This window comes from Neophocaena asiaeorientalis, unplaced genomic scaffold, assembly GCF_003031525.2.
Source record: "Neophocaena asiaeorientalis asiaeorientalis breed wild unplaced genomic scaffold, Neophocaena_asiaeorientalis_V1.1 scaffold256, whole genome shotgun sequence".
NCBI lineage: Eukaryota > Metazoa > Chordata > Mammalia > Artiodactyla > Phocoenidae > Neophocaena > Neophocaena asiaeorientalis.
The window spans coordinates 4055888-4083321 of NW_020185324.1; the positions used below are offsets into that span (position 1 = coordinate 4055888).

At 35.7% G+C, this 27434-nt stretch overlaps 1 protein-coding gene across 3 annotated transcripts in view; it reads right to left on the minus strand.

Moving 5' to 3' along the window:
* Positions 1 to 27434, minus strand: part of RFX3 (regulatory factor X3) — a 284844-nt gene that overhangs the window by 239126 nt on the left and 18284 nt on the right. The window contains exon 1 of one of the 3 annotated variants that reach the window (XM_024734284.1): positions 6749 to 6818. The exons of the other annotated variants lie outside the window; for them this stretch is intronic. The gene's annotated coding sequence lies outside the window, so the exon portion shown is untranslated. Of the gene's footprint in view, positions 1 to 6748; positions 6819 to 27434 lie in introns of those variants that run through there. 3 annotated transcript variants of the gene reach the window in all.

Consider the following 27434-nt stretch of genomic DNA (forward strand, 5'->3'; position numbering starts at 1 on the left):
GATGGATGTGGTCCAAGTCAACTGAAAACCTTCTGGAAAGGACTAACCATCCTAGATGCCATTAAGAACATTCATGATTCATGGGAAGAGGTCAAAATATCAACACTGACAGGAATTTAGAAGAAGTTGATCACAACCCTCATGGATGACTTTGAGGGGTTCAAGGTTTCAGTAGAGGAATTAAATGTAGATGTGGCAGAAATAACAAGAGAACTAGAAGTGATGCCTGAAGATGTGGCTGAATTGCTGCAATCTCATGATAAAACTTGCACAGATGAGGAGTTGCTTCTTATGGATAAGCAAAGAAAGTAGTTTCTTGAGATGGAATCTACTCCTGGTGAAGACACTATGAAAATAGTTGAAATGACAACTAAGGATTTAGAACAGTACATAAACTTAGTTGATAAAATAATGGCAGGTTTTGAAAGGACTGACTCCAATTTTGAAAGAAGTTCTACTGTGGGTAAAATGCTATCAAACAGCCTTGTATGCTACAGAGAAATCCTTTGTTTAAGGAAGAGTCAATCAATGATGGTAAACGTCATTGTCGTCTTATTTTAAGAAATGGCCAGGGCTTCCCTGGTGGCGCAGTGGTTGAGAGTCCGCCTGCCGATGCAGGGGACACGGGTTCGCGCCCTGGTCCAGGAAGATCCCACATGCCGCGGAGTGGCTGGGCCCGTGAGCCATGGCCGCTGAGCCTGCGCATCCGGAGCCTGTGCTCCGCAACGGAGAGGCCACAACAGTGAGAGGCCCGCTTACCGCAAAAAAAAAAAAAAATGGCCACAGGCACTGCAACCTTTAGCAACCAACATCCTGACCAGTAGGAGCAATCAACATCGAGGCAAGACCCTCTATGTTCTACCAGCAAAAAGATTATGACTCACTGAAGGCTCAGATAATGGTTAGCATTTTTTAGCAATGAAGTATTTTTTTAAATTAAGATATGTACATTATTTTTTTAGACATAATGCTATTGCATACTCAATAGACTACAGAATAGTGTAAACATAACTTCTATATGCACTGAAAAACCAAAAAATTCGTGTGACTCACTTTACTTCAAGGTTCACTTTATTGTAATGGTCTGGAACTGAACCTGCAATATCTCCAAGGTATGCCTGTATCATTTATTAAGCACTACTATGTACCAAGCACTGCATTATGTACTTCACATATATCCCTTATTTAGTTTTCACAAGGCTGCAAGGCAACAGTTATTATGCTCATATTACATAAGGATATTGAATTAATAAGTGGGTGAACCATGATCTGACCTCAGGTTTGACTAACTCATAAACGCATTAGCTGTTTGCACTAAACCACCTTGCCAAAGGATATAGCTTCATTCTCACATTTTTGACTAATGGCTGCCTTCCTCTGCATTTTTTATCAAGTATTTTTAAATCACACATAATAATATGGAATATATATTATTTCTCAGATTAAGGGTACTTTAGTTCTTTCTATAATCCCAAATTTGCAATGTACTTGCAATTTTTATCTTAATTTATCTCTGAAAAATAATACAAAGATCTCCATAAACTACATATATCATATTTAGTTATAAGAGAATCATATACATATTGCATACATTTCCAAGCAATTAGCAGCTTAATTAGCTAATTAATTAGCTAATTTCCAGCAATTAGCAATTAGCAGCTTCAGCTAAAAGAACCTTCAGCTTGGTAGAGACTTCAAGGATAAAACATATATTTAGTTGAATAGATAACTATTCCAGTCTTAAAGATCTTTATAGAGTATGACATCCCAAATAACCCTCTATTGCCACTCACTTTTAGGGAATATCTTCTTTATGACAAATTAAAATCGTCCTTCCTATAATTCAAGTTCATTCTACTTAGGTCTGTCTTTCAAGGAGATAACTTAAGGATCTAACATACCTGTCATTTTGTTGCTTTATTGGTTTTTAGCTGAAATTCTGTAATAAAAAATAAAAATACAAGTAAATTTGAAAACAGATTCCCCCCACGCTTCTTGAATCCTTCCTCACTCCTGCCAATATATCCATTTTTACTGCCCTTTTCAGTGCCTCTCTAATTGTTCCATGTTCAGAATGAACTGTGGAGAAAACAAACATTACTAGTTTAGAGTGTTTAGTTTAGTACTCTAAACTAAGAGCTCAATGGTTAAGTTTAAGAAAAGCAGTACTCCAGAAAAAAGAATGAAGTTTTGCCATTTGCCACAGCAGTGGACTTGGAGGGCATTATGCTAAGTGATGTCAGTCAGACAGAGAAAGACAAATACTGTATGATGTCACTCTATGTGGAATCTAAAATATACAACTAGTGAATATAACAAAAAGGAAACAGACTCACAGATACAGAGAACAAGCTAGTGGTTACCAGTGGGGAGAGGCAAGGGGAGGGACAAAATGGGGTAAGGGTGTTAAAAGGTACAAACTGTTATGTATAAAATAAATAAGCTACAAGGATATATTGTACAACATAGGGCATACAGCCAATATTTTATAGTAACTATAAATGGAGTATAACCTTTAAAAATTGTGAATCATAATGTTGTACACCTGTTACTTATATAATATTGTACATCAACTATATCTCAATAAAAAAGTTTTAAATAAAAAGTACAAAATTGTTGACACATTAAATGTGTACAATGCTATGATTTGAGTCTAACAATTATTCTTTTTTTTTTTAACATCTTTATTGGAGTAAAATTGCTATATAATGGTGTGTTAGTTTCTGCTTTATAACAAAGTGAATCAGCTGTACGTATACATATATCCCCATATCTTCTCCCTCTTGCGTCTCCCTCCTACCCTCCCTATCCCACCCCTCTAGGTGGTCACAAAGCACCAAGCTGATCTCCCTGTGCTATGTGGCTGCTTCCCACTAGCTATCTATTTTACATTTGGTAGTGTAGATATGTCCATGCCACTCTCTAACTTCGTCCCAGGTTACACTTCCCCCTCCCCCGGTCCTCAAGTCCATTCTCTACGTCTGTGTCTTTATTCCTGTCCTGTCCCTAGGTTCTTCAGAACATTTTTTTTAGATTCCATATATATGTGTTAGCATATGGTATTTGTTTTTCTCTTTCTGACTTACTTCACTCCATACGACAGACTCTAGGTCCATCCACCTCACTACAAATAACTCAATTTCGTTTCTTTTTATGGCTGAGCAATATTCCATTGTATATATGTGACACATCATCTTTATCCATTCATCTGTCAATGGACACTTAGGTTGCTTCCATAACAATTACTCTTATCTTGAATTTGTGTGATAAACTCTTAACCATTATTAAATTTCATGATGTTTTTGTTGACCACTGATGGAATTTATTTTCTATTTGCAGGTATGTAATTTCATAGATTGTTACAATACAATAAGGCTTAAATGCATACTTGGGTAAGGTAAAAACATGTTTTGGAATCCATTATTATCAAAGACTCTAGAATTCTATAATATGATGAAGGAACCATTCTGTGACACTATTAGCAATACTCATAAATGCTACTATAATCTAGCATTTTCAAGACTCTAACATAGATAATAGCTTATGAAGATTACTTCTAAGAACAAATACGCTTAACTACCAGCCTTGGGATTATTAAGTATAAGCAATATTTTAAATGATATAAAAATGGTGATGCTTATTAATGCCACTTTATGACCAAGATATAATATGTTTAATATGAACAGTTTCTATTTTAATTTTTACAAAAACTATATTACTATTTTAAAACCAATTGTCATTGGCCCTGGTAAAAAGCTAGTAACTTGTGTATCCTGCATACTGTGTTCAGTACATATTCAGTAAGTACTTAGTTGACAAGGAACAGAAGTAAGGAAAATGCCAACAGTCTAATTCTTATTTCTAGATCCACAATGCCAGCAGGACAAGAGGTATACAGCCTTGATTGTCACTTAGAGGAATATAGTTTTCTACTCTTTAGTCCTTGCACAAAGAAAAATAGTACTGAGCAATGGCTCTAAAAGCTTACTTCTGATGAAATACTACTCAGAGCCTCAAAAGAAAAAGAGACAAAAATGGACGTGCTCTGCAGCCACCAACATTACCCAAGGTGGCTCCTGAAGAACTTCTTTGACTGGAAAATACAATTTGAAAATTACTAATATAGTGGACAGGAACACTGGATTAAGAGTCACAAGATCTGGGTGCACATGCTAGATCTTCCAACTACTTGCTGTGCAACAGTTTTCAAAGGTGTTTCTTAACCTCTCTTGGACTCGGCTTTCCCATCCATTATATGGTCCCATATAACTGGTCAGGAAGAAAGTTAGATAAGATGCTGTACATACAAAAGAACCTTATGAAGTGTGATCTACAATGTAAATATAAAGTATATTATAATTAACTGCCCATATGCCGTGCAATAAGTAAAAACACTTTTCCCTCCCTACCCCTCCCCTTCCCAAGACAAGTTACTTATTTCACATGTAACAAAGGAGTTTAAGGCTATCAAAATGAAAGCCCAAAAGTCAGATTAAAAGGAAAAAGTGGGAAGGGCAGCACATATAGGTTTGTTTTCTATGGCTTTTCAGGATAATTCAAGTTAAGTTCATCTCCTACAACTTACCCAAAAGAAGGACTCCACCAAAATATCCACTGGTTTTTTATTTTAAATTTCCACTAACCTATTTTTTTTCTTTTTTTTTTTTTTGCGGTACGCAGGCCTCTCACTGTTGTGGCCTCTCACGTTGCGGAGCACAGGCTTCGGACGCGCAGGCTCAGTGGCGATGGCGCACGGGCCCAGCCGCTCCGCGGCATGTGGGATCTTCCCGGACCAGGGCACGAACCCGTGTCCCCTGCATTGGCAGGCGGACTCTCAACCACTGTGCCACCAGGGAAGCCCCACTAACCTATTTTTTTTCTTTTTTTTTTTTGCGGTACGCAGGCCTCTCACTGTTGTGGCCTCTCACGTTGCGGAGCACAGGCTTCGGACGCGCAGGCTCAGTGGCGATGGCGCACGGGCCCAGCCGCTCCGCGGCATGTGGGATCTTCCCGGACCAGGGCACGAACCCGTGTCCCCTGCATTGGCAGGCGGACTCTCAACCACTGTGCCACCAGGGAAGCCCCACTAACCTATTTTTAATAAACATTATTTGCAAGCATTTTTAATCGAAGTACACTATGGGACACTCTTTTCTCTAGGTCCACATGAGCTTTCACAATTATTAGGTATGTTATCGATGCCCATACCAGATACCCTCAATCATGAAAAATGAATGATAAGGAAACCATTCATTTGTTAGATACAGACAACTCAAATGATTTAATGAATATGATAAAGCTGCAAAACTTCTTAGGAAAACTATTTGAAAGAGTTGGCACCGAGTCTCTTTAAATATACTATCAGTGATAAAGATTATAGCTCTTTAATTATAACGCGTATACATAAATGCATAGTTTTTGTTATAAATCATGTTACAAAGGTCTTACACATAAAACTATTTACTTTATCTTTCCTGCAACCTTATATCTATAAAAATTTTTGAAAAGTGGTTAGGAGAATTTTTGGTGCACCCTTTGGTGGACTTTTATAAAACCACAGGTTTGAAATGGAGGAAATAGCTCCAGTTTATTTCTCTCGAGTCTTGGTTAAGTCTCTTAACCAGCAAACTGTATGGTTATCGTCCCACAGAAGCTGAAGACTGAAGAAATGTTAAAAGAGCAATGTTTTACCGCCTTCAATGGGCTGCATTTCAGTTGCGTTCCAACTGCGTGGGAAGGTAAGAAAGTAATTCAATTCGGGTACAAGCGTAATCTCAAAGACCAATGATGATGAACAGCTTACATGTACTCAGACTCTATGCCTATCCCTCTGATGCCCCTCCCCCTACCACCTCTGCACCTTTCACCTTTCTGAACGCCAACGGAAAGCCTCTTTAAAGTACTGCTGTAGTGGAAGCAGAAGTTCACACACCAAACTGCTGCACCTTCTTACGTAACCAACCCATTATTGAGTAGGGGAATTATGACATCAGCAGTATGTTAGCCAATTACTCTACTCAATAGTTAGTACCCACTGATTCTCACACTCCTGTGTTATTGGCTGAATTTCTTAAGGATAGCTGCTATATTTTACTATCTTTAATTTGAACTAATTCTGATACAGGATTGATGCTTGCTAATCTATGAAACAACTATGGATATGAATGTGGCATATGCACTTAGCTGAGTGCCATTTTAGAATGCCAAAGTCAGGCATCATGCAGGGTGACACAAGAGTACCAAAGGGGCAGCAAAAGACTAACATATGAGGCTCGTATTTGTTTTCATTAGACCACCCTGAGAAGTGCCTAGAAATTTCACATTATAGGAGCCTCAATACCCTTTCACACTATTTCCTGCACTAGCTGCTAGTACTTTTCAATGCAGCATGCCTTTAATCCTACTTCGGGTGGGCTGGGGAGGTGGATAGGAAGGAGGCGTTCTCTTGAGGTTTTTTTAGCCCCACAGAGAGCTAATAAGCTATCTGAAGCATTTAAAAATATTAACTGTAACCGTATAATGTGAGGAACAGCTCCAATACTTTGCCTTAAACATATACAAGTAGTAAAAGAAAAGTTCCTTACCATATTAGCTATTGTCAACCATCAAGAAAGGAAAAACCTATCTCAAAATCTCACATTTTAAAAAGTTATTGAAAAAATTCAGACATGAGACCCCATATTTGACATATTAAAATACTCTATGTTTTGTGTACATTCATAATTTATAGAGAACATGGATCAATTACCTCATATTCTTTCCATGAGCCAAACTCAATGTATTCTCTACCATAAAATGCCAGAATGACCAAGTGGCCTAAAATGTTAAAAGCAAGAAGAATTAGGTTAACATTAAAAATGAATTCTTTGATATCTAGAAGATATATGATTATTTTAAATTATTGAATTTGTGGATAAATACTAATTACCATACAAATGAATTATTTTTAAAGTATTTCTTTGCATAACTATATTTTTTAAAGTTTCCTATTTAGCCAAAAAAAAAAATGTTATATTGATTTTACAGAAAAGGAGAACTTTTACTTTTCAAAGAATTAGAATTCAAGTAAACATATTAATCTAATAATCAGGAAAAATTTAAGTGAGGGAAAATAATGAAGAGAAGAATTCTCTGAAAAAACCTATGCTTTTAAATTGTGAAGATGAGAGACCAGCCAGTTCTGAGAACAGCCTGATATAGAAAAGCAAAAGTGAGAATGGATTAGCAGCTGACATAACTTTGCTCATTCCTTAAAAATAATTAAATAAGATTTATTTCTTAAAAATAAACAAGCAGAAAACAACATACAAACAGGTCACAAACCAGAGAAATTAATAAGATATACATGATTATTCAGTTTTATGGAAATTTTAAAAAGAAATCTTTGGTTGAAAGACAAATGGGCAATGTTATTTTAAAACTAATGATTTTTACTGGCTAATAAATTAAATTTAGGGTAACACTAACATATAAAAATGTAATTAAGTATATTGTTTATGTATGTTCCTACCGTTTTTGCCCTAAATTTGGCCCATGATGTCAGAGATAAATTTAGTACAAAGTATTCTGATAATTTAGTCAACTGTAAACAGCATCATAGCTGCCTGGCGTGATTTAGTTTTGTTTGTTTTCTTTTTTTCTTTAAAGGTAAAGGTGACGTTAAGTGACAGTTGCCATAAATTTTTATGTCGGTCCATTAAACTCAGAAAAATAACAAAGCAAACAGGCACAGCTGAGTATATATGAACAGGGAACAGTCTAAATACACATTTTCGGGGTGACCTGAACATGACAAGACAAGGATCACTAAAGTAATCACAGGTGTTTGCTGTGTATTTAGGCGATTACAAGTCAGATACAGCAAAAATGCAATAATCTACACTAATTAACACACCAGAGTTCTCAGAAAGAACTCGGCAATTTTAACCCTATTATCAGATTTTCCTGTTACCTTATTATCATTATGACATATATTTTCTGACATGAGATGTTACTGTACATATTTATTATAAATTAAGTGACAAAATACTTCATAACAACTTTGAGCAAAATGACTATGAGTTATACATACCCATAATCAGATGTTTCTAAGATAATTCTACCAAGTCCTTTAGCTTGGATTCTTTTCTCCAACCACCCTCACCTGTACTTAATTTGAGTGAATATCAAGTAAGAAAATTCAAGCTAATCTACAGTTATCTGTGTCCTCTACTCCTCTCCAAACAGGTTACAAGTAAAATCTCCTCTTTGAAGACATCTTTCGCCACCTCATTCTGAAACTAACACAATTGCTCAGGATCTCTTCATGTCTTGAATTATTACAAGTTTCTCAGACTCCATGTCAGATCACTAATAATACAAATTGTCTTTGCCATTAGTCATTTTAACTTTAAGATCCAATTAATTTCTTAAAGGCTGTTCTCATATAATATTATTCAATCACTTATTTAAAAAAGAATTGCAACTATGCTAGGCGCCACACATACAAATATTAAATATACACGGTCCACACACACAAGTAGCTCACTCACTACCATGCAAATCACAGCAAGATGCACCCTCCCTCAAAACTCTACACTGGCCCCACAAGAACTTATTTTCTTGTTTCTTTCTATATTCTACAATGACTTTCTTCTCATCTCTGGCACAAATAATCCAAGTATCTTCATCTTGCCCTTCAACATTTACTGACTCAATACTATGTGCTTGGCAATATGCTAGAAGTTGATTAGGTATTCAGTGCCAAGCAAAACACGGTTTTTTGTATTCAGGTCCCACCTCATCTGCTCCCACATACTATGCTAACTCTTTCAGTGGCTTTATAATTCTCCTGGTATTCATTTTTTGCACGCTCATTTTCTCATACTCCACAACTAATAGTAAACAAATCCTGCTGATCTGTCACCCATGTCAGGTGATCCCTTCCAGCACCATCCTGAGACCCAGGCAAAAAGAGTCACTGCCCTGGGCCTTACACTTTAGAGAACCCACTTTGGCCCCCACTTTGGCCAGGTACTTCTTCTTGAAGTGAGAAGTCTGCAGAGTTCAGGGCATGCTCTCTGACTCCTCAGCACTCTACCACAGCAGATTCCCACGATCCCAAATTTACATACAGAGCCCTGAAGTATCGTCCCCAGGGCAGACAGGGATGCAGGCAAACCCACCTCTAGGCCCGAGGGGCAGTCAAGAGATAGCTTGCAAGGGGTGAGGCAAGGTTGCCTGGGAAATGGGACATGCTATGGCAAAGAACCTAGGATATGGGCAAAAGGAGGTAGACTACAGGAGAAGAACAAGGTGACAGAAGGCCAATTCTCCTTTGGCCACTATATTCTAGAACAGAACTCCTAAAAAAATCTGTAAGTTCTAAATGATCATCCACCTCATTACAAAGCTATATCAGTCAAATTAGGAGGTAGAGCACATTTTATTTAACAGTTAACTGATTTGTAGCATTTAAATATTCAGAAATATAATAAGTGAACTTTCATTTATCCTCTTGCACCCATTAGTGTTAAGTATGGGCCTGGTTTCTACATCCTATTTCTACTTATGGTTCACCAGTTTCAATCTTCATTATAGCGCATCAAATATTATTATAAAAGTAGTGGCAGTAGAAGTAGTAGTAGCAAAAGTAGCATTGATAATACCTCTCACTGAAGGTCCTAGCATAGTACCAGGCACCTAACCTTTACTAAACTCTTTCATGCCTTTGTGTTACTTACAACCCAACTAGCTAGTTATCTTCATCTTATCCATGAGCTGAAAATAACAGAGTGGCAGAAGAAGGATCTTAACCAAAGTCTTTCTGAATTAGTAGCCCAGGTTCTTCACCCTATCCTTCCTTTCTGATGATTAAAACAGGTTTACCTGGCTTCAGACCACTCCCTGCTAATCTACACAGATCTGCCAGATTAATCTCTGTAAAAGACCTCTTTCACCTTAACATTTGATCCAGTTTTTAAAATATACACTACTGGTTATGCTCTATCCAGTTAAGTTCAAAATTCTTAGCCTGATTTTTCTTTCAACCCCATCTGCTTCATTATTTCCTAAAACAACTCTTCAAATTCTTCACAGCAAAATCATACCTTGCCTCTACCTCCCACAAGCTTAACCCCTTTTCCACATCCCTCAGCCAATACACCTCCCTAAAAACTTTTAAGATCCATCTCATGCTTTACCTCCTCCCTAAAGACTTCTCTAACTACTCAAGCCCAGAATCTTTTCTCATCCCCAATTTTCTATATTCACATAATAGTGAGAGTCTCTGATCGCTCAACAAGTAAGTAAGCTATGAACTTAGGGTGTCAACCACAAAGGATATGACATACCTTATGACTTCATGTCACTTTATGGAGTTCCTCTTGTTGGAAGACACAATAGGGGAAACTGGTAAAGTGGCTCTAAAGACAAAGCACCTGGCTGATAATCCGCCTTCATCATATATTAGCACAGACTTTGCTGTTGAACTTGTAAAGTAACTACCAGCAGTTCATTTATGATTAGCAGACTTTTTGGTCCCTGAGCCCATTTTGATCTTAAATTTTTTGAGAACACCAAAGAACTTTTGTTTATGTGTATTATATCTAGTTGTGCAATGGCATATATTCAACAGCCAGCTTTCCCTCCTTTACCATCAAAAATGCCAAATTTGTAGTTTCAACTCATTTCCACGATGTAAATACTCCCAATGTGGCTAGTTTCAAGCTAGCAATGTGATATCTGAATAAAGATTTAAGAAGAGATTAACACCACTGGCTCTCTCGAGCTGGTAAGCACGGGCTTCAGTAGGTCACTACTTATATCTATCCATTTAACCATAATAGGAAACAAAATGGAAGGAGAAAGTCCAAGATGGTGGCATAGAAAGATCCTAAACTCACCTCCTCCCATGGATAAACCAATGCTACAGCTACATATGGAAAAATTCCCTATGAAAAAGACCTAAAAATTAGCCAAACAACTTCTGCACAGCAAACAGTAAAAGGGCAAACAGTAAAAAGGCCACATCAAGATAGACAGCAGAGGCAGTCTCACCAAAAACCTCATCACGGTGTGGCAACCCGCAACTGGGAGGGATCTCACAAATTCAGAGCTTCTCCCTGAAGAGAGAGGGGTTCATGCCCTGTATCAGGCACCCCGACCCTTAGGACCTGCAACAAAGAGACAAGCCTCCAAAACATCTGGCTTTGAAAACAATGAGGCTCACATCCAGGAGACCCATAGGGCTGCAGGGAGCTGAGATACTTCTCTTAAAGGGCTTGAGTGCAGATTCACTCACCCTGGACACCGGCACAAAAGCAGCAGTATGAAAATGCCTAGACTACATGTGAAGAAGATTCATTTGCTCGTCTTAGAGCAACCACCAGAGGGACAGAGGCCTGTTGGAACGCTCTAGCAGGGGCGGAGGAGCTGGTTAGTTTTCTGCTCTCCCTCTACCGTGATAATGCTAGCAGGTATGCCCTGACCCTGTGCTCTCCTGCGGCCCTGCACAAGCTGGTGGGCACACCCCAGCCCTGAGCTCTCCTGCTGCCTCATTAAAGCTGGCAGCCATGGGCAGTATACACAGGGGACACTCCTTGATCATCTATCTGGCTCTGGTGGCCAAGGGGCTTGCATTCTTGGGTCCCACAGGACTGTAACAACAGGAAAGACAGTTGTGGCAGGCTACCATCCCCAAGGCAGCAACAGGCAGCAGACTGAAACATACCCCAGATCTTTCTGTGAAAAAGGACAATTTACTTGTCCTATAATTTTATCTTGAGGGGCAGAATTGAGGCTTGCTACACAGAGCTAAAGACTACAAAACTGCTCTCAGGGAACACAGGCTGAGAAACACCATATTTGTACTGTCCCTTGGCCGTGCTACAGCTCTCTACTACCTCACAGAAAACAGCTTATACGCATGACTGAAGCCCCAATTCTTGCAACTTTTGCCCAAAAGACAAGTCCAGGTCTCCAGCAGGGTTTATGATTGCAGTCCCACAGGACTGTATCTATTTGCATCCTTTAAAAGCTGTCTGAGGGTCTGGCTTCCCATCAGCCTGAAGCAAGTTACTGACTGAGATACTTCCTTTTGGAACACTGATAGATAATGGGTACACCGTCAACAACTGGGAACTATCAGGAATAAATCAGGCTGCTTGGACAATCACAAAGGTTCAACAGACAACCAAGACCTAGGGTGAGGTTGAAAGACATGGTTCCTCTCCTAACACAACGCCACTCCTTCAAGACTGGGAAGGTAGCTGTTTCACCTAATATACAGAAACAAACACAGAGTCGAGCATAATGAGGACACAGAGGAACATGTTCGAAAGGAAAGAACAACATAAAGCCTCAAAAAAAAAACCTTAATGAAATGGAGATAAGTAATTTGCTTGATAAAGAGTAAAAGATAATGGTCATAAAGATGTCCACTGAACTTGGGAGAAGAATGGATAAACACATTAAGAACTTCAACAAAGAAATGGAAAATATAAGAAAATACCTAACAGAAGTCAAAGAGCTGAAGAATAGGATAACTGAACTGAAAAATATACTAGAGGGGTTCAAACAGACTAGGTGAAGCAAAGAAAGAATGAGTGATCTAGAAGAAAGGGCAGTGGAACTCACACAGAACAACAAAAAGGAAAAAGAATTTCAAAAAGTGAAAATAGCTTACGGGACCAATGGGACAACATCAAACAGACTACCATTTGCATTATAGGGATCCCAGAAGGAGAAGAGAGAAAGAGGCAGAAAATTTATATTTAAAAAAAAAAAAAAAAAAAGGTTGACAACTTCCTTAACCTGGGGAAGGAATCAGAAATCCAGGTCCAAGAAGCCTAGAGTTCCAAAAAAGTTGAACCCAGAAAGATCTACACTAAGACACATTACAATTAAAATGTCAAAAGTTAAAGAGGAAATCTTAAAAGCAGCAAGAGAAAAACAACTTTTTATGTAGAAGGGAACCCGCATAAGACTATCAGCACATTTTCAGCAGAAACTCTGCAGACCAGGAGTAGCACGATATATTTAAAGTGCTGAAAGGAAAAAACTTCCAACCAAGAATACTCTGTGTGGCAAGATTACCATTCAGAATTGAAGAAGAAATGTTTTCCAGACAAGTGAAAGCTAAAGGAGTTTATCACCACTAAGCCAGCCTTCCAAGGAATGTTAAACAGACTGCAAAAAAGGGCATTAATTAGTAACAACAACTACAACAAAAATATATGAAAGTATAAATCTCACTGGTAAAGGTAAATCTATTATAAAGATAGTGGATTAATCACTTATAAAGCTAATATGAAGATTAAAAGACAAACAAAAGTAAAAATAAATATAACTATAATAATATGGTAAGAGGAACACAAAATAAAAAGATGTAAAATGTGCCATCAAAAACATAAAATGTGGGGGAGAGGGTAAAAAATGTAATTTTAAAATGCATTCAAACTTAAAGTTGTTACGAACTTAAAATAGAATGTTATTTACATAGGCTGTTATTTGTGAGCCTCATACTAGCCACAAAGCAAAAGCCTATGCTCGATACCAAAAAATAATGAGAAAGGAATCTAAACAAAACACTAAAGAAAGTCATCAAACCTCAAGAGAGAAGAAAGCAAGAGAAAAAGAAAGGAACAGAGAAGAACTACAAAACAGCTATAAAATAATTAACAGGAAGGCAGTAAATACATACCTATTAATAACTACTTAAAATGTAAATAAACTAAACGCTCCAGTCAAAAGATGTGGAGTGGCTGAATGGATACATAAACAAGACCCATCTATCTGCTGTCTACAAGAGACTCACTTCAGATATAAGGACACACACACTAAGAAAGTGAAGGGATGGAAAAAGATATTCCATGCAAATGGAAACCAAAAGAAAGCTGGGACAGCTATACTTACACCAGAAAAAAACAGATTTTAAAACAGCTACTACAATAAAAGGGCACTGGATAATGATAAAGGGGTCAATCCAAAGAGAAGACATAATATTTGTAAATATATATGTGCCCAACATAAGAGCACCAAAATACAACACGAATATTAACAGACCCAAAGGGTGAAAGTGATGGAAATACAATAATAGTGCAGAACCCTCATAACCCACTTACATAAATGAATACTTCATCCACACAGAAAATCAATAAACATTACAGGAAGAAAACTGAAAAAATCATAAATATGTGAAGATTAAACACCATGATACTAAACAACCAATGGGTCAATGAAGAAATCAAAAAAGAAATCAAAAAATACCTTGAGACATTTGTATATTTTGGAGATTAATCTTTTGCTGTTTCTTTTGCAAATATTTTCTCCCACTCTCAAGGTTGTCTTTTTGTTTTGTTCATGGTTTCCTTTGTTGTGCAAAAGCTTTTAACTTTAATTAAGTCCCATTTGTTTATTTTTAAAACAATCCAATTAAAAAATGGGCAGAAGACCTAAACAGACATTTCGCCAAGGAAGACATACAGATGGCCAAGAGGCACATGAAAAGATGCTCAACATCACTAATAATTAGAGAAATGCAAATCAAAACTACAATGAGGTATCACCTCACACCAGTCAGAATGGTCATTATCAAAAAATCTAGAAACAATAAACACTGGAAAGGGTGTGGGGAAAAGGGAACCCTCCTGCACTGTTGGTAGGAATGTAAATTGATACAGACACTATGGAAAACAGTATGGAGGTTCCTTAAAAAACTACAAATAGAACTACCATATGACCCAGCAATCCCACTACTGGGCATATACCCTGAGAAAACCATAATTCAAAATGAGACATGTATCACAATGTTCACTGAAACACTATTTACAATAGCCAGGACATGAAACCAACCTAAATGTCCATCAACAGATGAATGAATAAAGAAGATGTGGCTCATATATACAATGGAATACTACTCAGCCATAATGAGAAACGAAATTGAGTTATTTGTAGTGAGGTGGATGGACCCAGAGTCTGTCATACAGAGTGAAGTATGTCAGAAAGAGAAAAACAAATACCATATGCTAATGCGTATATATGGAATCTGAAAAAAAAAGTGGTACTGATGAACCTAGTTGCAGGGCAGGAATAAAGATGCAGACATAGAGAATGGACTTGAGGACACGGGGTGGGAGGGGGAAGCTGGGGCGAAGTGAGAGTAGCATCAACATATATACACTACCGAATGTAAAATAGTTAGCTAGTGGGAAGCAGCAGCATAGCACAGGGAGATCAGCTTGGTGCTTTACAATGCTTTACAATGACCTAGAGGGGTGGGATAGGGAGGGTGGAAGGGAGGCTCAAGAGGGAGGGGATATGGGGACATATGTATGCATATGGCTGATTCACTTTGGTGTACAACAGAAACTAACACAGTATTGTGAAGCAATTATACTCCAATAAAGATCTATTTTAAAAAATCTAAAAAAAAAATACCTTGAGACAAAAAGAATTGAAACACAACTTACCAAAATATATGGGATGCAGCAAAAGCAGTTCTAAGAGGGATGTATGGTGATACAAGTCTAGCTCAAGAAAAAAGAAAAATTTCAAACAAGCTAACTTTACACCTAAAAGAACTAGAAAAAGAAGAACAAACAAAGTCCAGAGTGAGTTGAAAGAAGAAAATAACAATGATCAGAGCAGAAATAAACAAAATAGAAGCTAAAAAGCCAGTAAAAGGGAATGATGAAACTGAAAACTGGTTCTTTGAAAAAATAACCAAAATTGACAAACCGTTAGCTGAATTCTCTTTACCAAGAAAGATAAAGAGGGCTCACAACTGAGGAGCCTGCCTGCTGCAACTAAGACCCAACGCAACCAAATAAATAAATATTTTTTTAAAAAGAGACAGCTTAAATAAATAGAATCAGAAATAAAAGAGGAAATGATACAACTGATAAACAGAAATACAAAGAATCATAAGAGACTACTAAGAAAAATTATACGTCAATAAACTGGACAACCTAGAAGAAATGGATAAATTCCTTGAAACATAGAATCTTCCAAGACTGAATCAGGAAGAAATAAAAAATCTGAATAGACCAATTTCTAGTAAGAAGATTGAATCAGTAATAAAAAAATCCCCCAACAAACAAAAGTCCAGGACTAGATGGCTTCTGTGCTGAATTCTATCAATCCTTTAAAGAAGATTCAATAACTATCTTCCTCAAACTCTTTAAAAAAACTTAAGAAAAACCCTTCCAAACTCAATTCACGAGGCCAATGTTACCCTGATACCAAAACCAAACAAGGACACAACAAAAAAAGAAAATTATAAGCCAATATTCCTGATGAATATAGATGCAAAAATCCTCAACAAAATTTACCCAAACAAATTCAACAATGCATTAAAAAGATCATACACCACTATCAAGTGGGATTCCAGGGATGCAAGGATGGTTCAACTTCTTAAAATCAATCAATGTGATACACCACGTTAACAAAATGAAGGATAAAAATATATGAACATCCCATAGATGCAGAAGAAAGCTTTTGAAAATATTTAACATCCATTTATGATAAAAAACTCTCAACAAGGTTGTACAGAAGAAGTGTATCTCAACATAATAAAAGCCATATATAACAAGCCTACAGCTAAAATCACACTCAGGGGGGAAAAGCTTAAAGCTTTTCCTCTAATGAACAAGACAAGGATGCCCACTCTCACCACTTTTATTCAACATAGTATTAGAAGTCCTAGCCAGAGCAATTAAGGCAAGAAAAAAATAAATAAAAGTCATCCAAGTTGAAAAGGAAGAAGTAGAACTGTCATTATTTGAGGACAGCATGATATATATATATGGTCTAAAGACTCCACCAAAACATTGTTATAATTTTTTAAAGAATTCAGTAAAGTGGCAGGGTACAAAATCAACATACAAAAATGTGCTGCATTTCCATACATTAACAAGGAGCTATCTGAAAGAAAATTAAGAAAACAAAAACTTTACAATTGCATTAAGAAGAATAAAATACCTAGGAATAAATTCAAGAAAGGAACTGAAAGGCCTGTACACTGATAACTATCAATATAAGGTAGTGATGAAAGAAGTTGAATGAAGTACAAAAAAATGGAAGGATATTTCAAGCTAACAGATTAGAAGAAATAATATTGTTAAAATGTCCATATTACCTAAAGCAATGTACAGATTCAATGCAATCCCTATCAAAATACCAAAGGCATTTCTAGCAGAAACAGAACAAACAATCTGAAAATTTGTATGAAACCACAAAAGACCCTGAATAGCCAAAGCAATCTACAGAAAGAAGACCAAAGCTGGAGGCATCATGCTCCCTGATTTCAAATGATATTACAAAGCCACAGTAATCCAAACAGTATGGTATTGGCATAAAAACAAACATATCGTTTACTGGAACAGAATAGAGAGCCCAGAAACAAACCCACCCACGTATAATTAATTTACAACAAAGGATGCAAGAATATACAGTGGGGAAAGGACAGTATCTTTAATAAACTGTGTTGGGAAATCTGGACAGCCACATGCAAAAGAAAAAAAACTAGACTACTATCTTATACCATACATAAATAGTAACTCAAAATGGATTAAAAACTTAAATGTAGACCTGAAACCATAAAACTTTTAGAAGAAAACATGGACAGTATGTTCCTTGACATCAGTCTTGGTGATGATTTTTTGGATCTGACTCCAAAAGCAAAGGCAACAAAAGCACAAATAAGCAAGAGGGACTACATAAACAAGAAGGATTCTGCACAGCAAAGGAAACCATCAACAAAATGAAAAGGCAACCTACAGAATGGGAGAAAATATTTGTAAATCATATATCCAATAAGGGGTTAATGTCCAAAATATATAAACCACTCATACAACTCAACAGCTTAAAATAAAATAAAATAAAATAAAACAATCAATCCAATGTTAAAATGGGCAGAGGTTGAATATACGTTTTTCCAGAGAAGACATACAGATGGCCAAGAGGCACATGAAAAGATGCTCAACATTGCTAATCATCAGGGAAATGCAAATCAAACCCACAGTGAGATATCACCTCACACCTGTTAGAATGGCTATTACCGAAGAGACAAGAGATAACAACTGTTGGCAAGGATGTGGAGGAAAGTGGACTCTTATGTACTCTTAGTGGGAATGTAAATGGGTGCAGCCCCTATAAAAAACAGTATGGAGGTTCCTCAAAAAATTAAAAATAGAAGTACCATATGATGCAACAATTCTACTTCTGAGTATTTGAGAAAAACAAAAACACTAATTTGAAAAGATATACACACCCTATTTTTATTGCAGCGTTATTTACAATAGCCAAGATTCAGAAGCAACCTAAGTGTCCATCAGTGGATGAATGGATAAAGAAAATGTTGTATGTATAAACAGTGGAATACTACTTGCCCATAAAAAGAATGAAATCTTGCCATTTGCAAGAACATGGATGGACCTTGAGGGTATTATGCTAAGTGAAATAAGTCTGACAGAGAAAGAGACATACTGTATGACCTCATACGTGGAATTTAAAAAACAAAACAAATGAACAAGCAAAACTCATACAAAAAACAGGATGGTTGGTTGCCAAAGGGGTGGGGGATTGGAGGTGGACAAATGGGTGAAGTGGTCAAGACGTATAAACTTGCAATTAAAAAATAAATAAGTCATGGGAATGTAATGTACAAATGGTGACTATAGTCACCATTGCAGTAGTGCATATTTGAAGGTTGCCAAGAGAGTAAATCTTAAAAGTTCTCATCACAAGGAGAAAAAAGAAAAAAATTTTTGTAACTTTGTATGGGATGGATGGTAACCAGACTTACTGTCCTGATAATTTTGCAGTGTATACGATTATCAAATCATTATGTTGTACACCTAAAACTAATATGTTAGTTGTCGATTATACGTGAACAAATAATGTAATATTTACTAATTTGAAAATGACAGAAATAAAACCACTGCATCTTATAATAGTCATAATTTTATGAAATATATCTAAATTTTCCAAGAAAAAACAATTTTATGAGAAGAGTGGCATGGTTTTACAGTTGAAACTTCTTTAACGTATTGATTAACAGAAGACAACTGGCTTCTCAGGTCTACTTCAGCACTCAATTTGCTGTTTTGGTTGAAATATATGAAGTAAATGCAGCCTCACATAGATACTTAGTTGAAAAGGAAGGACTTCCTGGTGACCCCTGAGGACCTCCACTCACACTTTGAGCAGCATTCATATACAGTATACATTATGCACAGAAGGCCCTAGTGCGAAAAGACCCTACCAATAGTGAGAGTCTGGACTAGTTTGGTAGTTTAATTAGTTTTTCTCACCTAGCAATTATCTCAATATAAAGAATTCTAACTTTAGACTGCGCTGAAAAGAAAGTTTATGTTATTTTGTGTGGGTATTTACATACATATATGCATACATATTATATTTCCCAATTCAACAACTCAAAGTGCTAAGAATATCAAGGAAAAAATGATAACTATAAAGTAAAAACTTCATTTGCAGGAGAAAAAATTTTATGCAGAGAATATTTATGAAGCCCATGTATGAATCTTCACTGAGCTGGACATAATCTTCAATTAAGCATAAAAGGTAAAATTATCTTCTACATTTTCACAAGTGGACAATGGTAGCATATGTACAAGATGATAAATCAGAGTTACATATTCATTGATTTAAAAAAAAATAGCTTCTGTGAAAAGAGAATTATATTTTGGTTAACTCTTAAATTTTAGATTTCCCAATTTAATATTTTTAGCAATACTTCTTCAAATTGATATTGTTAAACAGTTTAACAATATAAGCATATAAGTCATACTCAAGAAAAAATTTGTTAATTTAAAATTTACAGAACTACAGGTAATAGCCTGTGGTTTTATCTGACAAACTATATTCTTAACAGTAAGTGCTATTTTCCCTTGGCTCTAAGTATCACTGTAGCCTGGTATTCTTTTCCCTTTTAAAAATATCAAGGCAAAGTTAAGTATGTTCTGTACCTCCTCCTTTACTTAAGCTTAGGCTGGAATTACCTTCTTCAAAGAACTGAAATAGGATAGCTATTGCCTAAACCAGTTTAATCCCACTAGCTACTTCAAACTATTATATTTCAAACCACGTCTATTCTTTTGCAAATATTATCTTCTCATTAAATTAAATGCCTTTGTGATCCCTTTAGCAACAACAGTATATATTAAAATTTAAACTATATTTTTGTAAGTCAAGGGTGAGCGTATTGAACATTTTTTCAAGGGCAGGCCAAAAAGTACCAAAGGTAATCAGATTTTTATGGGACTCCACTGTTGCTTTACTTTTCAGCAGAAGCTACTGATACTCATTTTCGGTTTTCTTTTATCAACAGTGTTAGGTGCTAACACAAGGCTGGGCAGTTTACTCACTTCTGCTCTTACAGTTTTTTACATAGAAGAAAAATTTGGAGAGAGGTCAAATGTTTAAATAATATAAGGATCACCATACATATTTACTAAAATAAATAAATTTGCCTTCTTTATATTCTGCCCTTTGTCAGGGTAATTAGTATTTCATCTGTTTTAGTGTATATTTCTCTTATCAATTATTGCTCTGTAATCTTTAAAGATCCTGCCCAAATATTTGAATCTGTGAACAAGAGGGATTACTTTAGAAGTTTACTCTAAAGAATTCCTTCTAATACTGAAAATGACTTAATAAAATATATAGTACATAATATCCCTTTTTGAAAACCATTTTGTTTCTGATTATATCTAGTTCCATGTTACTATTTTCAGCTGCCACCCTCTCCAGCAAAACCCTCATCACATTCTACCACAAGGAGTTAGCCAGAAAGATGACAATACTAGCTACCAGTATGAATGCTAATTCTAGACTTTCATGCTACATTCTCTATAGGTATATCTTGTTTTATCTTTCACCATATTTTCATTTTATAACACAACTGAGTATATAATATCCCCATATTTACATTAAAAATCTGAGCTCAACACAGTTAAAGAATTTAAGGATAATTAGCTAGCAAATGATAAAGTCAGGATTTGAACCCAGGTCTATTTTACTTTTCAAAAGACTAGGACTCACATCTTTCCCTAACAATTTTGCAAGCTGAAAAAGCTCATGCAACATGCAACAGATTTTTTTTTTTAGCTAAAGACATAAGTAGTCATGGATATTTGTGTATGTGGAATTCATGTGAGTGTCTCACATAACATAATTTGGGTCTTTGTGGAAATTTTACAGTTCCATTCAAGTACTACAACAGACTTCTACTAATACTGGGACAATCCTGACAAAAATCTATATTCAAGATAAGTTGAGAGAGGTGATCATCCCACAGATTTGCTTCATACTGAACCTGTTTTTTGTGTCTTCAAGAGTGAGCTGTGATTTCATACTCATAGGCTGAACTACAGTGCAAACCCATGCTTCATGATGTAGAAGACGATAAAGTCGTTAACTATTAGAATGTGGGGCAGGGCAGGCTACCTAACTGCTCAACGACAATTCAGAATTCAGGCAGGACTGTTCCATAAAGTGCTATACAGTCACCATGTTAAAATAGAGATAGTAACTTCAGAAATATCATTGACAGTAAAAAGGACCACATAATAAATTATTCTCTAGAAAAGGAGACAATTCAATGTTGTACAAGTGATGCCTAAATTCAAGTATTAAACTCACTGTGGCTCTAGTGGTTTACTAATATTTCAGATATTGATAATCTAGCGGTAAAATTTCCAAACATTCTAGTTCTGCTTGGTAAAGGTAGTATTTACATTGAATTAGGATGCCAATTCATCAGTTAGCAAAAAAATTTTCTCTGGTGAAGCCATGCTGATCCCTTGATCTATGACACCTCATAATAACCTCCTCTAATAGGAAGCTAGTATAATATTAGGTGGGTGTATTAAACAAAATATCTCAATGGGAAAATGCCCCTGTGGGTAAGCTATTATTATAGAAATGCAAAAAATGCATAGCACTTAACCACTGATAAACATTTCTACCCAGAGTAAAGTTATTGTTAAAAAATAGTTTATACTGTACCATTTACTTATTCTATGCCATGTGCTTAAGCAGTTGATTTTACCTTTAGCTACAACTGTGTATTTTCTAATCTTTTAGGGCAGCTGTCAAGTAATCAGGGTAAGCAGTGCCATTTTAATAAGGAAGTCTTTTAATGAAATATAATAGGTCACAAATACCTAATTTCTGCTCTTTACTGTAATTGCCAGTATGTACTACAACTGCCACTTTAACAATCTTTTCCAAATGCTGACACAAAAGATGAACAAATCAAGGGTATTAGCATGTGTGTATATTTACAGCTTATTGCTGTCAAAGGCTATAGTTCCACTCCAACTCCAGCAGCTATATGAGGATCTGTTTCTTTTGATGGAGGCATCCTGTTTCAGGTTGTGAATGTATCTGAATTAATCTCTTTTTCATGGCTATGTAAGCAAACACATACTAAAAGATACACGGAAGAAATGTTAACAAAGTTACAGCACAATACTACACCTTTAGGAATATCACAAACACTTTCACTGTCACTGTGTAGGATTGTACATTTTACTACTTTATTCTTTCTTCTTCAATAAATTCTCTGCTCCACCGGTTATTAGTTCATAATTTAAAAAACACTGTTTATATATAGTTCAAATAGTGTGTTTTCTTAGATAAATTTTTAAGTTTATTATAAGCATCAGTTTTATACGCACATCCACTTAAACTGCATAGATAAAACTACAGAGTTGCTGCAAAATTAAAATAGAGGATCCCCAGAGAGAAAGCACAAATATTATGATTTTTATTTTTAAAAAACATTCATTAAACTATTTTGCTACAGTTCAGTTTTATGATTTAAAAGAAGTATTTTTAAAACATACTTCCCTGAAAACTCCTTTACATGACAATCCTTTCACTTTTTTGTTTTGTCTTATGTTGAGCATACTGTTTTTTTAATCGGTAGCTTTTAAAATTTGGTACTATTATTGCTATTTTAATACCAGAAGTCCTAGGTACAAACAGTAGTAGTTTTATAAGAAGTTTGCCCATTTTTGAAAGGCTAAGCTTCCCCAAATCAAACTAGCTTACTGTGAAAAGAAAACCATGACAACTGTTTGTACCTCCTGCTTTATTATTACATCCGGCCTGGTCACTCTTAGAAATTCAATCTATTATGGTTGCTAGGAGTCTGTTGCTGTGCAACCTAGAAGGGTATGCTGTGCTTTCAGGCTAAGGAGTGCTAATAAACCTGTAGGCTTCCCTCTATGGGTCTGACCAGTGTGTTTAAAGGGCTTAATACTTTTCAAGAGTGATTGGACTACAATTCAAGACACATCCTATTAAAAACAAGTCACACTGAGAGATTTCTAACAAAGGGACAAAATGCTAAACATACACAAATATTCAAAATGTATCCTCAGAATCCCTAACTAATTTGGTAAAACAAACAAAGAACAGATTATGACCTACATTTCAATTACACCACCTACCATCCCCAAGATTTTATTTCCACATAGTCTCCTAATAGGTTATAATGGATATAAATGAACTGAGAAAGTTTCAAGAAAGAAAAAAAAGCACTATTAAATTTGCACTTTTAAAAAGGACTTTTTTAAAATTTGATTTAAAAAAAGACTGTGGTACTTATCTAAACTCCAATAGTAGAAAAATAAATTAAACCTAGGAACCCAGAAGTCATGAAGTTATTAGCAAAACTAAAAGCACCCGCCCACCACTACACACACACAAAAATCACTAAGAAACTGTAGAAATTCTAAATTTCATTTTATTATAAAACCAGATGATTTTTTTTCATCCCTTTTGGTCAGTAATAATTTTATGTTAATTCTAAAATCTATTCTATCCTATCAGATGCATATTCTATAACTTTAAAGATTAACACTCAACAAGTTACTCACATACATTCATTACAATTAGTACTACTCGAATGCAAATGAGAACAAAAGAGAAAAATAGTGGTCTATCAATAAAATACTGCTAAACAAGTTATGTGAAACTGAATTTGAAAAGTGGGCAGAAAAGAGGATTTCCACCTTCTTTAAAAGAAGACATTGTATTGACTTTTATTTAGCTATGTATGATAGGCCTTTTTCATAAAGTATTTAAAGACAAAAATAGATGTTGGCCTACCATAAAATACCAAAGACCATACAGATAAATAAAAATAATATATGATTTTATAATAACCATCTTATCCAGAACTTTCCAAGGATATTTTGGCTATACTAATATTGCCCATAACTTCTGAAAGTTAAAAATAAAGTTTTTTAAAAGCCAAACAACATCTTTACATTCACAGCAACGTTTAGCCCCTCTATTTATCTAACTACTCTGAACTGGGAGCACTTTTTTAAATAATCTGTCAACTGCACTACCTTATTCTTTTTTAAAGAGCCATGAGTATCTGTCCTTCAACTGTTGTTTTTATTTCTTCTTCGCATTACATACCATAGGAAGCAGAATAAAGGAAATTAGCTATTTCTCTAAAAGTACCAAGAAACAATAAACAGAGGAATGCGGAACAACTATCCCAAAAAGAAAGACAAAGAATTCAATAATAGGAGAGCTGAAGCACGCTGAGAGGTGCAAAGGCAGCATCTGAGCAAAGAACTGAGGTTGAGGCAGGAAGAGAATGGGTTGGCTAAGAAGGTTTAGAACTGAAACAGCCTGTAAGTAAAGCCAAGCAGAGCAGAACAGAGCAAAAGGGAAAAGTGGACAGAAAGGATAATAAAGGGAGACAAGAATACAGAAAGAGAAGATTTGAAAGAAAATCTGCAGACAGAAACATGAGGATTCATTTTACAGCTGAGAAAAAAAGGAAGAAACACAAATATGAAAATTTTATATTCAATAATTGTATTTTCCTTGATCCATCCTTACTTCTTAAGAATCCATGCAACAACTCAGAAAAGAAAATGTTCTTTAAAGATGCAGTGATTATCAGTAACAATTGTGATGTAAAAAACCAAGTGATTAGTAACTTTAAGATTCAACAATTTTCCAATAAAGGACTTTGAAAACTTTCCAATTCTCATTTAGGATAAGAAAAATTTAACTTAATTCTAAAACTGCAGGACCTAATATATGAAAACCTTTTTTAAGTAATGAAAATTGATTTTTTCAAACAAGAACAAAACATTAAAACACACACACTACATATATATACACAGGGTAGTCAATAGAGTCATTAAAGTCAGCTTCTACTTATGAGAATACCATTCACAGGGCCTGTGTCAGGCAAATGTGTTAATTTTAAAGCAGTTATTTAATAGTTGGTCAATTACTAGTATGTATTACATAATGCCAAAAGAATCTGCTCTGAAAGAATCAAAGTTCTAAACTGGCTACATTAATATTTAGGATCCTGTCAGGCACTATTAACTAAAAGTCAATGGGGCAAAATAAAGAATAAAAAAATTTTTTTTAATGAGGATAGATATTTTAGTAGAAGTGTTGTTGTTTACTGGGGTCTTGTGTCTTTAAAGTTACAAAGCTGCAGTAATTATAAAATGTGGCTTCATGACAAGAAACCAGGAGCATGTAGGTACAGAGAATCATGTATTTATCTATGGAATTTGGCCTCTCTTTTGCACATTCCAGTTTGCTTGGATTTGCAACACCCTGTCACACTTCATTCATTTCCACATACCACCCCCCACCAAAAGCAAAGATCCTCAACAAAAGTTGCTGAATAAAACTGAATTCTGAATTTTTTTAAATTTCATAAGCACGTATCAAGAATTATAGGCTCTTTAATAAATCACATCTAGGGTTGGTAGCCAATGTCTCACAGGTTAGAATTCTTTTTAGTAGTCATATCTTACTAATTATAAAGAGAAAAAAAATCATTATGAGAGCTCTAAATATATGGCTCTTCCTGCTTCTACCAGCTCCTTCCTACTGACAGAATACTTCCCAAAATATGTTTTTTCAAAATTTTTCTATAATTTGTTTAGCCAAGGTCAAAAGGATGTTGGTGTACAAAGGAAGAGTTTTTTTTAATATTAAAATCTGTAACAGGAATGTGATACAACACCTGATTGGAAGGGTGCTATCAGTTAAAAACTTGTTTTAAAGCCTCTTAAAAACTTTTACTTTTTAACTACTACTCACTTTTACCATTTAAAAACTTGAAAAAGGTATTGAATAAATGGAAAAAAAGTAACTGGATCGACTGAATTTTGAAATGCATAACTGAGGATAATGAAAAAAGCATCTTGAAGTACATTCTATAAATCTGAGGGACAATTTCAGTCGCATCATATTATAAATGCCGAAAACCTCAAAGACATATATTTCACAATTTTTTTGTGAAAGCAAATACACAGAAAATCTTTAGAAAACAATAAAAGAAATCATCTTTATAAAGAGATAAATGTTACTTTCTCACAAAGCACTAACAAACTATCTTTGTAGAGTCTATGCTAAATTTGGAAGATAATATTTAATTCCAACTCAAAATCTGAAACCAGAAATATGAAAGTTCACAATTCAAAATTTTAAATGATACTTGTCTGGAAACTAACCTTTATTCTTTGCATGATTTTTTTCTTCATCCATCCCTCTATTCCCGGGAGGTGGGAAGATGACACAACACCGCCAAGCAGAGTAAAGGACTGGCAGTCTGAGCACAAGCCCAACTCAGCTGTGTTGGATCTCTTTCCATAGGTAAAGAGTGAGGGGAACAATAATGGAGTGTTTGGGGAGTGAAGGGGTTTGGCTGAAATAAGATTAACCACAAGCTAACCATTAAAGCAGAAAGATGGATACACAGGAATTCATTTCATTATTTCATCATACAGTTCTATTTTTGTATATCTTTAATTTTTTCCTTAATGAAAAAGCTAGGGGGTAAAATATGAGGGCAGACTTGCTCTCCAAAGTCTTTTATATAGCTCACATATTTTTTCATAAACACAGTGATGGTACAAAAAAGTGGTGATACTAAATTCGGCTTCTTTAATTTTTAAATTTATACTTTCAATGTCAAAAATAGCAGGTACTCAAGTTCAATAAACTCTGGACTACAGGGCTTCCCTGGTGGCGCAGTGGTTGAGAGTCCACCTGCCAATGCAGGGGACGCAGGTTTGTGCCCTGGTCCGGGAGGATCCCACATCCTGCGGAGCGGCTGGGCCCGTGAGCCATGGCCACTGAGCCTGCGCGGCTGGAGCCTGTACTCCGCAATGGGAGAGGCCACAACAGTGAGAGGCCCGCGTACAGCAAAAACAAAACAAAACAAAACAAAACAAAACTCCGGACTACAGGTTGCTAAAATGTGGAAACATCTGACTCACTTCAGACACAAATGCCAGGGCAAATTTTCAAGTATAATCACTTAACCAGCCTTCAAGGAGGAAGACGATTAGAAATAAATATTATATATATAGTTACATAAATTCAAACACAGAAATGTAGTTAAAAATTCCACAGAAATTTCTATTTCC